The sequence below is a fragment of the Pinus tabuliformis genome, chromosome 5_1, assembly GCF_031772625.1.
Source record: "Pinus tabuliformis cultivar Carrire ecotype Pingquan chromosome 5_1, CPIR1, whole genome shotgun sequence".
Taxonomy (NCBI): Eukaryota; Viridiplantae; Streptophyta; class Pinopsida; order Pinales; family Pinaceae; genus Pinus; species Pinus tabuliformis.
Window position 1 is genome coordinate 294592009 of NC_142305.1, and position 15213 is coordinate 294607221.

Sequence of the window (15213 nt, forward strand, 5' to 3'; positions counted from 1 at the left end):
AGCAGTGGAGAATGACAACAAATTCAATTCTCTCAAGAGGACCCTCTCCTTAGCATATGGGGATGATGAAACCAACCCTACAAAGAGATTCAACAACATGCAAAACAACTACAGCTACAACGTCAACAATAATGTTTCAGCCTTGCTTAATTCAATGCAACCCAATCAAACTTTCCAACAGCAGAACTTCCTAAGCACATTGAATGACAGTCAACAGAATTTCAGACTTCCCTACATTCAAAAAAACAAAAAAATCAACAGCTGCAAAGCCACTGACATTTGACACACAGACAACATATCTAGGATAGTGATTTGATCTTTATCGAATTTAAATTTCATAAAAGCAATGTATGAAACAACTAAATTCCCCCACTTCACAATTAGTATAACAACACATGCATGAACACCATAACATTAGAAAAACTAGCACGCCATGAATTGGGCAATGGAATGAAAACATACAGGACAGTCTTCATCCCTCTTGATCAGATTGACATGTACTGGAACCCTCCTGTCTGCTGGCTCCAATTCTTTAGGGCATTCAGACTTCTGGATACTCTGCAGAAAAACAATTCAATGCCTATAAAAAAAATTGCAGTGTAGCATGAAAATCAGATTATGCTTGTTTAAACTGACATAATATGCAGCTTTCATCATAAAAATAAAAATGCTAGCACATACTACTTGACACAGCATTACCATTTAGAATAACCATAATTGAGTTAAGGCTTTTGTGATCCATATCAAGTTAGAGAAAGATTTCGGCGCATATCACATAGAATTTCATTTGTCGACGCGTTTCGAACCAACTAGTGTGGTTCATCGTCAGGACAAAAGACATAACTGGCACAAATGCCGCTTGAATGAAAATAACGCTGGAGCACAATTCCCATTCTAAAATCTAATTTCTGCATCCCTGTAATAAAAGTGGCATCATATAGAATGCTTCAAGATAGGTCTGCAATTAGCTAAGTAATTGGACCATTGAGAGGCCATGATGGATGAAAGTTGTATATATTATTATTCTCCAAGGACCACGGAGCTAACTGAAATCCATTTTTATATGATTTGTGACACAGGCAAAGTTATTCAATATTACCATACTAGGAGTAATGAGCAAGAGATGTCTCTGTGTACGATGTTGCCATGGAATATAATAGGCATAGGAACAATGTGGGTTGGAGGACAATACAAAGCTTCTTCATGAGCCCAAGCATTTGTTTTCACCTCCTTATCAACCACCAGTAGCTTCTTTGCATCATAAGGAATATATCCTGGCAGGGATTCAGTTCATCACAATGTGATATGGTTTAAGGTCTTCATATTTCTAGGCAAATACATTAGAATGTTGTTTGAAAAGATTAACATACCTCTCCTTAAAATTTTGTATATTGATATGGATACCCAGTTGTTGTTCGCGTGAATTCATTTGTTTAACTTCACCTTCAACTAGGCAATCTTTAAGGTATCTAAACAAGTTCAATGGTTATTTATGACTACTTTTATTCCATTTCATAGCCACTTTAACCCCCGAATAGGGTTCTCGGCATGGCTTCCTCAATTCCAACTCATTATCATCGACCCTTGCTTTCAAGAAAACCCATTCACATTTCAATATTCTTCCACACACTATGCCTTACGGCATTTCCTTTGCAACATTAGGTGAAAATGCTAGTTTATTTTTTCAAAACATTTCAAAATCTATAATCAAATTAAGATTAGTTCTCGAAAACATATGTGCAATTTTTCATTATTAACATTTTAGTCAAATCTTAAGCTAACTAAAATATGCGACCTCTTTTTACATAATTTGGAATAAATAGAACACAATGAATCCTGAGGAAAAACCCTCAACTGTTTTCTGCATCCCTTCTACAATAGATTTTCCATGCTGCATTATGGCTGTCGGACTTCAAGTGCAAAGGTCACTACCTCCAGAAGCAAAGTTATGAAACCTTTGTCAAACAACCGATTTTCATCTTGCGTGAGTACGGTTTGGTTCGTATGATTCACAGCATTCTGCAATGCCTACAAGGATTGGGAGAAGAACATTTTGGATATGGGGATTTTCCATACTCGGGTTAAAAGTAAGTAATTTTTTTTTTTTAATCTTTTTATTGTTGCTCATTGAGAGAATGTGGTTCACAGTCATGACTGTTTATGTTTTGAAGATACAGCCTCTTTAGAGATATAAGTGAATGTCTCCTAAACTGTATTAATCTTGATTGTGAGAATGATTTCAGCAAAATCACATAGAGAATCATTTGTCGACGCGTTTCGAACCAACTAGTGTGGTTCATCGTCAGGACAAGTTGAGGAAAAAATCTGAGCGATCCATTAAATAGAGCATGCAGGTCCTTCAACGGCTATATGAACGTGCAACGGTTAAAAAGACCCTTAATGGTTATATATATATATATATATATATATATATATATATATATATATATATATATATATATATATATATATAATTTAATTATTTATTTATCTAGTTATTTACAGTAATATTATTATATTAACCATTAGTAATATTATTATATTAACTTCAAGCTAATATTACTATATTAATTTTAAATTAATATTATTAATAATATGAATATTATTATCAATAATAGACTAGGGTAATATTTTTTTTTTTTTTTTTTACATCAAATTATTAAAATATTGTTATCGATAGTAATATTATTGTGATAACCTTTAGCAATATTATAAAATTAACTCCAAGTTAATATTATAATATTAATTACCAATTAATATCAATAATATTAGTCTAGGGTAAAATAAATTTATTTATTTATTTTATTTTATTTTTATTTTTATTTATATATTTATTTTATATATGAGTGAAATGAATAAAATTGCAATAGTTAATTATTAAAAATCCAGGTCTAGGGTGAATAATTAAAAGAGTGATATTATAATTACTAAACTAAAGATATCAAGAGACAACAACAACCAACTAAACAAACCGAGAGGGGTCAGGCGAAGAAGAGGCTAAGGTAAAAGGGCTGGGATCCAACACCTACTAATCTTCCAGCCGTCATCCCTATTGAGATTCAAGGTCTTTTCTTGATCTCAAGGGCTTCCCTCAATTTACGATGGTGAAATTGCGCCACTCTTGCGATAACTTGAGCCTCTTCGATACAAACTTGATGTTTAGTTTTCTCGGCATGCTCAGCAAGGGCTAAGGACTTGGCCCTACCATGCCTCAAGTCTGTTGTGTGCTGGTGAAACTAGTCGCTCGATTAATCAGAGGATTAGTGAGCACGCAACAGACTTGAGGCATGGTAGGGCCAAGTCCTCAACCCTTGTTGAGCATGCCGAGAAAACTAAACATCAAGTCTGTATGGAAGAGGCTCAAGTTATCACAAGAGTGGCGCAATTTCACCATCGTAAATTGAGGGAAGCCCTTGAGATCGAGAAAAGACCTTTGAATCTCAATAGGGATGACGGCTGGAAGATTAGTAGGTGTTGGATCCCAGCCCTTTTACCTTAGCCTCTTCTTCGCCTGACCCCTCTCGGTTTGTTTAGTTGGTCGTTGTTGTCTCTTGATATCTTTAGTTTAGTAATTATAATATCACTCTTTTAATTATTCACCCTAGACCTGGATTTTTAATAATTAACTATTGCAATTTTATTCATTTCACTCATATATATAAATAATAATAATAATAAAAAATTAGAAATAAAAAATAAAAATAAAAATTAAATTAAATAAATAAATAAAATTAAAAAAAATAAAATAAATAAATAAAAATAAAAATAAAATAAAATAAATAAATAAATTTATTTTACCTTAGACTAATATTATTGATATTAATTGGTAGTTAATATTATAATATTAGCTTGGAGTTAATTTTATAATATTGCTAAAGGTTATCACAATAATATTACTATTGATAACAATATTTTAATAATTTGATGTAAAAAAATAAAATAAAATAAAAAATAAAAATAAAAAATTACCCTAGTCTATTATTGATAATAATATTCATATTATTAATAATATTAATTTAAAATTAATATAGTAATATTAGCTTGAAGTTAATATAATAATATTACTAATGGTTAATATAATAATATTACTGTAAATAAATAGATAAATAAATAATTAAATAATAATAATAATTATATATATATATATATATATATTATAACCGTTAAGGGTCTTTTTTAACCGTTGCACGTTCATATAGCCGTTGAAGGACATGCATGCTCTATTTAACTGATCGCTCAGATTTGTTCCTCAACTTGTCTTGATGGTGAACCACACTAGTTGGTTCGAAACGCGTCGACAAATGATTCTCTATGTGATTTTGTTGAAATCATTCTCACAATCAAGTATGGATCACAGAAGTCTAAACTCTTTAATAATTTCCCTGCACGGAGAAGCCACTGCAAAAAAAGTTCATCATTTCGAAAGGGCACGCATGCAGGTCTCGAAGTTGAAGTCAAATTTAGCATTTCTAAAGTGTTGCAGGGATTCCTCGGTTATTCCAACGTTTTCCCGGATTAAACATAACCTTAATATCCCCAGTAATCTTGGCATTTTCTGAAAGCTAGCTTAGGGTTGGTTAGAGCAGAAACTTGTAAAGTTAGAAAAAGTCTCGACCTGGTATCCCGATCCCTTCTGGCTTCGCATTTGGAACTTTCCAATTTTTTCACCACGTCCCTCTGGGCAAAGATAGATGCCTGTTCTGCTCTGAAATCTCAGCGTTTGGAGGAGTTACTCAAGCAGCGGCAATCCGCTAAGTTTCTCAAACTCTCCAAGTGTTTCACTGCGTCACTGGGTTTCGATCCTCCTTCTGGCAGCCAGGTTACGAAGGACCAGGTTTCGGCCCTCCGTTCTTGGGTCTCAGGCTCTACCATAAAAATCTACTCGGACTCGCATGGCCCCATCGATTCGGAAACCTGTCTGGTGGATAGATCTCCATCCCAGCCGTCCAGCATAAATCGTGATGTATCGAGCACCTCGGCCTTACCTGCGCGGCAGCAAATGAATGGTGAGAGCGTGCGGGCTCGTGGAGATAGGGTGGGTTTCGGTGAGCCTCCAGTAATAGGCGTGGATGGGGATGTATCGAGCACCTCGGCCTTACCTTCTCGGCAGCAAATGAACGGTGAGAGCGTGCTGGCTCGTGGAGACAGGGCGGTTTTCGGTGAGCCTCCAGGTAAGAATCCCTTGTGCGTGCCTTTTTTGAACGCTATCTCATGTTCCTCTTGCAAAATTGAGACTTACAAGGATTTCAACGTGTTAAACCAAGACGTGTTGTGTAGTAATAGGCATGGCTTAAACTTAAACGTGAATAAGGAGGGTATTGAAATTAATAACTTTAAAAATAACGATAACAATTATAATAATTATAATATCAGGGTAGATTATAATAATAATAATAAGATTATTATGTATGATGATGATGATAATAATAATAATAATAATAAGTATCACAATAATAATAATAAGAAGGTGTATGATATAGAAGAATCTGAATAATAATAGCATTAATAATAATAGGGGAGAAAATAATGATATTAATAATAATATTAATATCGATGAAAATAATAATAATAATAAGGTGTACGATATAGAACAGAATCTTAATAATGATAATAATAATAGGGGAGGAAATTATGGTACTAATATCGTTAATAATAATAATAATATTAATAATAGCCTTGATCTGGGGAGTAATTCTCACCCTCTATCTCCCAGCAATAAAGTGATCAATCTCTCTAGCTTTTCCTTTCCCCCGTCTGTTTTTAGTCTCTTAAGTAAGGGTCTTAATTTTGCCTTAGCTCCGAAGAAAATTCCAGTTGAAGACATCATCTGCAGTGTGGAATTTGGTATTAAGAGCCTTCCGGATAAAACTAAGGACACGATTAGGCAAGATTGTGTCGTGGCCCTTAGGAAGGCAAAACCGCCCCGTAGTAATATCAGCAAAGCTGAGTTTGAGGCTCTAAAAACCTTAAACCAAAATCGCAATATTGTCGTCCTAAAAGCCGATAAAGGTGGGGCAGCAGTCATCCTTAACAAGGATGATTACCGATCCAAGATGTTGGATCATCTTAACAATAGTGGAAGTTACAAAAAGCTGTCCAAGAATCCTTTAAAGAAGGTTTCAAAGGCAGTTGCTCTTGCTATCAAGTCCTGTAATTTTACTGATTCTTTTTCCCAGAAGCTCATAGAAAGCAACCCCATCACCCCTAGGATCTATGGCCTTCCAAAGATCCACAAAGAAGGGGTTCCCTTAAGACCTATTGTCAATACCATCGGTGGTCCTACTTACCTTCTTGCAAAATTCCTTGCCTTAAAGCTTAGACCATTGGTTGGTTGCACAGAGTCCTTTGTAAAAGACTCTGCGTCGTTTGTTGATGATCTTAAGAAGGTGAAGCTTGACCCCGATGATATTCTAGTTAGTTTCGACGTAGTCTCCCTTTATACTTGTATTCCCATCAATGAGGCCATGGAGGTTATCAATAGGCTCACTGACCCAGATACCGCTCGGTTAGTTGAGTTGTGTCTTACTTCCACCTTTTTTAGCTTCGAAGGAGAGTTCTATGAGCAAACTTGTGGGGTGGCCATGGGCTCCCCCCTATCCCCGGTCGTCGCAAATATTTTTATGGAAGATTTCGAGTCCAGAGCTTTGTCCTCAACCCGTCTCTTGCCAAAGCTTTGGAAGAGATTTGTAGATGACACTGGTGTCGTTTGGTCTCATGGTCATGATGAGTTGGATCTCTTCTTCCGTCATCTCAATGAACAATCCTCTGCCATTAAGTTCACTATGGAAAAGGAAGTCAACGGTTTCCTTCCCTTCCTTGATGTTCTCATCTCTAAGAATATTGATGGTTCCTTCTCCCACCAGGTTTTCCGAAAAAAGACTCATATCGATCAATATCTCCACGCCAGCTCTCATCATTTCCCTGCTCAGAAGTTAGGCGTTCTCAACACGCTGGCTACTCGTGCATTAAGAATCTCTGATGAGAAAAGCTTAGCAAAGGAGAAGGCTCATCTCCTGGATGTCTTCGTTAAAAATGGTTACAGTAGACACCTAGGTCAGAAAGCCTTCCTCAAGGCCCGGAAGGAGCACCAAGTCCATAAAGATCCTAAAGACTGGATCCTGGGGGTACACCTCCCCTACATCCAAGGAACCACTGATAGGATTGCCAGGATTCTTAAGAAGCATAATATTCCCTCGACCTTTAGGCCTCTTAACACCATTCGTAGCTCGCTTAGATCTGTTAAAGATCCTGTCAACCCTAAAGACATGAAAGGGGTCTATGTCATTCCCTGTTCCTGTGGGGCCCCATACATTGGTGAAACTGGTCGCTCGATTAATCAAAGGATTAGTGAGCACGCAGCAGACTTGAGGCATGGTAGGGCCAAGTCCTCAGCCCTTGCTGAGCATGCCGAGAAAACTAAACATCAAGTCTGTATCGAAGAGGCTCAAGTTATCGCAAGAGTGGCGCAATTTCACCATCGTAAATTGAGGGAAGCCCTTGAGATCGAGAAAAGACCTTTGAATCTCAATAGGGATGATGGCTGGAAGATTAGTAGGTGTTGGATCCCAACCCTTTTACCTTAGCCTCTTCTTCGCCTGACCCCTCTCGGTTTGTTTAGCTGGTCGTTGTTTTCTCTTGATATCATTGGTTTAGTAATAATAATATCACTCTTTTAATTATTCACCCTAGACCTGGATTTTTAATAATTAACTATTGCAATTTTATTCATTTCACCCATATATATAAAAAAAAATAAAAAAAATAAATAAATAAATAATAAATAATAATAATAAATAAATGAATAAATAAATAAATAAATAAAAATAAAATAAATTTATTTTACCCTAGACTAATATTATTGATATTAATTGGTAATTAATATTATAATATTAGCTTGGAGTTAATTTTATAATATTGCTAAAGGTTATCACAATAATATTACTATTGATAACAATATTTTAATAATTTGATGTAAAAAATAAAATAAATAAATAAATAATAAAATAAAATAAAAATTTACCCTAGTCTATTATTGATAATAATATTCATATTATTAATAATATTAATTTAAAATTAATATAATAATATTAGCTTGAAGTTAAAAAAATAATATTACTAATGGTTAATATAATAATATTACTCTAAATAAATAGAGAAATAAATAATTAAATAATTATAATAATTATAAGATATATATATATATATATATATATATATATATATATATATTATAACCGTTAAGGGTCATTTTAACCGTTGCACGTTCATATAGTCGTTGAAGGACCTGCATGCTCTATTTAACGGATTGCTCAGATTTGTTCCTCAACTTGTCATTACGATGAACCACACTAGTTGGCTCGAAACCGTCGACAAATGATTCTCTATGTGATTTTGCTGAAATCATTCTCACAATCAAGTATGGATCACAAAAGTCTAAACTCTTTAATAATTTCCCTATATTAATCTTTTCAATCCTGGGTTTTGGATGGTGATCAGAACACCATATTTTCATTATCAAGTGACCTGGGAAATTCACTATCAATCTGTAGATGGTTGATTTTATGTACTGTCATATAGATTTTGCCTATAATATATCATCATGTTTTTTTCTTACTGAAAAAAAAAGAGGGATTGATGCATGGCTTTGTCAATGCATCTCTGAATATATGGCATTGACGCGGATAGAGATGATCTGGTCCTTAACTTGTCCTAACGATGAAATGCGTCGACAAATGTATTATTATGTGATTTCCCCCGAAGATTCTTCTCAAAAAAACTTACGTGGATCACAGAAGTCTTAATTCAACAAACTAAAGTATTTAAGGAAGTGATCAACTCCAATTTTAAAAGCAAGATTTATTTATCTGTGAGAAGAATTCATTCTCATGAGCTTTATAGTGAAATAGGGAATTGACCTATTACCGAAATTCTATAGAAAGAAAAACTCTATTACCTATGCAATACTTAAAAGGTTGAAAATGAAAAATATTTTCTCTTAAATTACACAACTTATAGTAAAAAATATGTTCTAATTTTCAAAACAACAAAATTATGGTGATCTCTCACTTCTTTTTAGACATATCTAAATAATATATTAAAAAATTCAATTAATTTTTTAACTTTTTAAAATTAGATATACAATATTGATTTTAGTAAACCATAATCATAATCTTTTTGATAAACAAAAATAAATATAACTAAAGAAAAATAACAATTTTATTTTATTTTTTCAAAAGATTTCAAAATCTATAATCAAATTAAGATTAGTTCTCGAAAACATATTTGCAATTTTTCATTATTAACATTTTAGTCCAATCTTAAGCTAACTAAAATATGCGACCTCTTTTTACATAATTTGGAATAAATAGAACACAATGAATCCTGAGGACAAACCCTCGACTGTTAAACTAACATGAGTTTGAGAAAGATCCAATTTCTTTATATGTAAATTTTTATGAGTTGATATTATTTAAATGTTTTGAATGGTTATTTATTTTTTTATTTTTAGATTTTTTAAAATTTTATTTGGATTGATATGAGCAAAATTTCAATTTTGATGACGGACAAATAGCATTACACATCATACTCCGCTATAGAATAAGCTTCTCAATTCATCATATAAAATTAAAGTAAATTAAAAATAAATCATTATATATCTATAACATTTATATATATATATATATATATATATATATATATATATTTTAAATATTACATAGGAAGAACTAAATTTGTTGATATCTAAATTTTCAAAATATGACAAAATAATAAATGAAATGAAATTAATACATAACTTTTTTGTTCAAAATTTTGATTTACTAACCACTCTTCGGCTTAATCGAAGAATATGCAAATTTATCATCTATATGAATTAGGAATAGTAAGTTCTAAATTTATTTCTTATTTTAACTTAAAATTTGATATATTGCTTAGTTTTAAAATTTAAGTATTTTTTTAAATTAATTAATTTATATAAAAAAATACAATTTAAAATTTATTATTTCACATGACTTATATCATCCAATTCCAAAAAATAACCTCAAAAACCAAAACAATCCCAAAACAATCAATAAGATGGTATACTAATGAGAGGTACTAGGTAATGATATGGAATCAATAGGATGGTATACGAGTGAGAAGGACTACGTAATTATATGGAAGCCTTGAGAGAGGTTAAGAAATGAGTGGAATGGACATAAGAGCTTGCTGAAAATGTTTGAAGGTGAATGTAGAGATTTTTTAATGTTGACTTTCTTTGATTATGTTGACATTCTTTGACTACTATTGGGATCATGTTGGGATCATGTTGTGCCTGCAATAGTATTAGAATATATAAAGCACATGTCTTTTTTTCTTTTCTCTTGGTTTTTTTTTTCTTTTTTTTTGTATTTTTTATTATCGTGAGACTTACAAGTTGCTTCAAAGGAGGTTTTAATCTTACTAGGCTTGCCCCATGCGCCCTAAAGAAGGTTTTCTCCTGGGATATTTTTATTCCCTCATTTTTCTTTATTCAAGGTCTTTGGATACCTCAGGGAGGTTTTTAGCCTAAGAACCTGCCTCAGGTGCCTCATAGAGGTTTCCACCTAGGGTTTTTTCTCTTTCTTATTTTTCCTTCTTTTTCTCCTTTTTTTATGAGGGGTTGAATGAATTGGGAGATTTGAGGCTCTCAATCACATTCAACTCTCTTCTTATTGAACATGTAAATTCTTCCTTTGATATGGGTCTTTTATAAAACATCAACCTATAATCATTGACCAAAAGTGGTATATTTTCCTCATCAATTGTGCAGATCTAAACAAAGCCATTGTCATTGTATTTCTCCACTGGGTAGGGACCCATCTATCTGGTCATAAGTTTCCATTTGAATTCTTTGAATCTGGAATCATATCGGAGGACCCAATCACCCTCCTAGAAGGTTATTTCCCTTATGTGCTTGTCATGTCAAAACTATCTTTGTAATTGAACCACCTCAGTATGCATAAGATCCTGCAGCTTGAGTTCATCAAGGCCATTTGGTTTTTTTGCAGCCTCTCTTCTTGAGCTCCTGTGATGTCTAGATCAAGTTTTTTTCCCATCCTCTAAGTGTTATATTCAAATTCAATGGGCAATAGTTCTTTCTTACCATAAACCAGCTCAAAGGGGGTGAATCTAGTCATGTTCTTCCATTTAGTATTGTAGGCCCAAGTGGCATCCACAAGTCTAGCTACCCAATCCTTTTTATTACTGCTAAAGCACTTCGTAAAAATGTCTTCTAGAGCTCTATTGGTCCCTTCCACTTGTCCATTAAATTTCTTGAGGGTAATATGGGGTGGAATTTCTATGCATGATATGATGTTGCCTCGTTATTCCCTCTATCAAGTTGGAAGTTAATTGAGTTCCTTGTTCGATGACTAGTTCTCTCGGGCAACCAAATTTGTAAAAGACGTCCCCCCCTAAGAATTTTTCCACTATTTTCTCTATTGTTTCTTTGATTGCCTTTACCTCAACCCACATGGTTAGATAATTTGTGCATACAATGATAGACCTCTTTTGTCCAAATGGGGGGTCAGTACGCCCAATTAAATCCATGCCTCGCGTCTCAAATGGATCAAGATTTATTTTAGGTTGTAGTGGTGTCTCATCTCTTTGTGTGGGATTCTCCACCTCTAGCACTCATTCCACCAAGTAACATACCTTCTAGCATCTTGATGTATGGTGGGCCAATAGTAATCTACCTAAAGGATCTTGAATGTTATCCTCTTGGCAACAAAATGGCCCCCACAAGTCCCGTCATGGCATGCTGAGAGGATATAAAAGACTTCATCTTTCCTTAAACATCTCCTCAAAATCTAATTTGGCCCCAATCTGAAATTGTTTCCCCCAATCCAAGTGTAAGGGGCACTCTTCCTCAATTTCTTTCTCTTTTCTTTAGAAGAAAAGTTAGGAGGAAATTAACCAGCAAACAATAAGTTTGATATATCAGCAAACCAAGATGACAACAATGATATGGTGAAGGCATGCTCATATGGGAGTTGATCATCTATCATCTCTTCATTTTTTGCAGATAGGGTCAATCTAGACAAGAAATTTGTAACAACATTTTATTTCTCTGGCTTTTTGACGATGGTTAGATCAGATTGTTGTAATAGCAATAACCATTTAATAATTCTAGCATTAACATCAGGTTTGTTCATCAAATACTTAATGACTTCATGATCATTGTGCATAAAAACTTGATACCATGTGATGTAATGTCTGAAATTATTCAGGGAATGTACATTAGACAAGAGCTCTTTTTCAATTGATTGTATAATTGAGTTCAGCCTTGGACAAATTATTACTAATGAAATAGATAGCATAAGAAAACTTACCTTTCGACTATCCCAAATCTACCACTACTACTTTGTCTGATGCATTTGTGTGAATATGGAAAGGGAAGGCCTAATTTGGGCCCCTGAGAACTAGTGCAATTTTCAAGTTCTCCTTGAGCTCTTCAAATTCTTCTTGACAATGGTTTGTCTAACAGAAATATAAATGTTTTGTTAGCAAACCAAACAAAGGTAAGGTAATTTTACTAAAATCTTTGATAAATCTCCTATATTATCTAGCTAGTCCTTGGAAGATCCTAACATCCTTTTGTTTTTGTGAAACAAGAACTCTTTTGATAATGGAAATCTAATCAGGGTCGACTTGAATACCTTCCTTAGAGAGGAAGTGACCTAGAATAAAACCTGCATTCAAAAAAAATTGGAAAAATTTTGGAATTAAAGAGAGATTCATTTCAATGCATCTTTTCAAAAATTTACACAAGTTAGAGAGAGCTTCCTCGAAAACATCTCCATAAGGTGTGAAGTCATCCATATAAATTTCAGCCGAGTTATGTACAATATTAGAAAAAATACTCAATATTTCCCTATGGAAGGTGGCAAGGACATTACATAATCTGGATGGAAGTACCCTATAGGAAAAGGTCCCCCAAGGCATGTGAAGGTGGTCTTATCCTGGTCTTCAGAACTAAATTGGATTTGATTGTACTCGTTAAAACCATCTAGAAATGAAAACCCTGCAAGAGCATCCAAAATTTGGTCAATAAAAGGTAAAGGAAAGTGATATTTCTTGGTATCCTTATTAAGCTCATTGTACTCAATGCAAACTCTACATTTCCCATTCCTTTTGGGTACAATAAATAAATGTGATACCCATTCATTGTTTGAAATAGGATAAATGAATCCTACATTTAAAAATTTCTGCAATTCCTCTTTTACAATGTCTTTGAGTGCAGGTTCATTCTTCTCTGAGGTTGGTGAATAGGTTTGTGGCCTTCTTTGATGTAAATGTGATGTGTACAGACTAAGGGTTGGACCCCTTTCAATTCTTTATAATCCCAAGCAAAGGAATCAAGGTGCTAACATAATGAGCAATTTTTCCTCCTATTTTTGTTGAAAGGAAGGGACTAATTTTCAGAGTTCTAGAGGGGATGATTTCTACAATTTTGACATGGTCTTGATCAGGACTATTAATGAATAATTTTTCTCATGGACTGCCTTCAGGTTGTCCTAAAAGGTTCCTCTTTTAGTCCATCAATTTGCATGGCATCAGAATACTTATTTTGCAAAAAAAATCAATTAGGTTATCTTCATCCCATTGCCTACTTCCAATAATGGATTCAAGTGTACATATGGGGTAGGGCGATGATTGGTAAAATTCTTCTTCCTCTTCTTCTTCTTCTACCCACATGGGAAAATCATGCTCAATAAGGGGTTGAGTAGGGGGGTATAATACAAGCTATTTTGTGAGCTTCCCATTCTTGGTTGTCATGTCCCTAGATCTATAGTTGATATAGGCATCAACACTAGCTAACGAAGGTCTCCATTGGATGAGAGGATACCCATTGAACTTAGTATTAGGCTAGAGTACAAGGAAATCAGTGGGTACTCCTGGGAATCGATGGAAACCATAACATACTCAATGAAACCATCAAGTGATAATGTGGATATGTCTGCAAGTTGTAGCATTGTTGTGGTTTTCCTTAGGTTTCCTTGGAGGTTAAGCTTAAGCATGGTCTCCCTAGTCATGACATTAATTGCAGCCCCTAGATCAATGAGGGTGTTGGGGACTACAATATTGTTGATATGTACATCCACTACTGGGCTACCAAGATCCAAATACTTTGGGGAAATGACCTTCCCAAGCATTAGATCATCTAATTTCCCATTGAAATTAATAGTGGGGGCATCCTTCCTCTTCCTTCCTCGCCTCTTAAGACATTCATCCCTGACAAATTTATTTTATATGGGAAAATCTTTGATGACCCGTAGGAGAGGTATTTTGACACGGGTTTTTTAGTTCTCCCATAAGTTCATCTTCTTATGGGGTGTGTGGTTTGGGATGGACCAACCTTTCAAGATAGGGAGGTGTGTTAGCTTAATTATTACTTTCTTCCTTCTCTTATTCAAGATCTTCTACTTGAGGAGGGTGAGTGTTAGAAAGTACCTTCATGGACATGAGGTTGATTTCTTATATTTCTACAACATAGGTAGGATAGGAAGTTTATCTACTATAGACCTGTTGGGCCTGTTTATTATTTCAGTCTCAATTAGGTTGAGCGAGAATTTAGGGTTTCTTAGGTGGATTATTTTGGGGTAACTATGGTTGATGGGGAAAAGGCATTAAGTCAGGTGGTTTAGCTTCCTGAGGCCTTCGTCCTTTTGATGGATTACCCCATTAAGGAGGTTGGTGTTGATATGGTTTCAAATGAGGAATGACAAGTTGAGGACGGTAGGGCCAAGGAGAAGGCATGGGCCATGGTGATTTGTTTGGATGATACTAAGATTGGAAAGTTGCATTATAACTTGTATTGAAGGAAGGAGGATAGTGTATACCTTTCATACCTTGTTTATATGTCCTAGGGCCTTATGGCCTTATTTGGTTGACAAAGCAAAGTTGATCCATGGCTCCTTTTGCTCCTTGATACACTACTTTCGAAACTAGAAGAGATAGAAACTTTTCAGTTGAATGATTTTCCTCACACATGGAGCATATCTCTATAATATTTAATCGACACTCATTTTTAGGGTGCCTCTCGATGCATCTAGGGAAAAATATTGCTAATGCCCTTTCTGCCTCCTCTTGTTTCTTCTTAATCTACATTATGTCCATATGCAAGGAAAAAGTATGTAAACTTTTTCTCTTAAAATCCTCTACATATGTCCTATTTCATTCTTGATGGTTGAG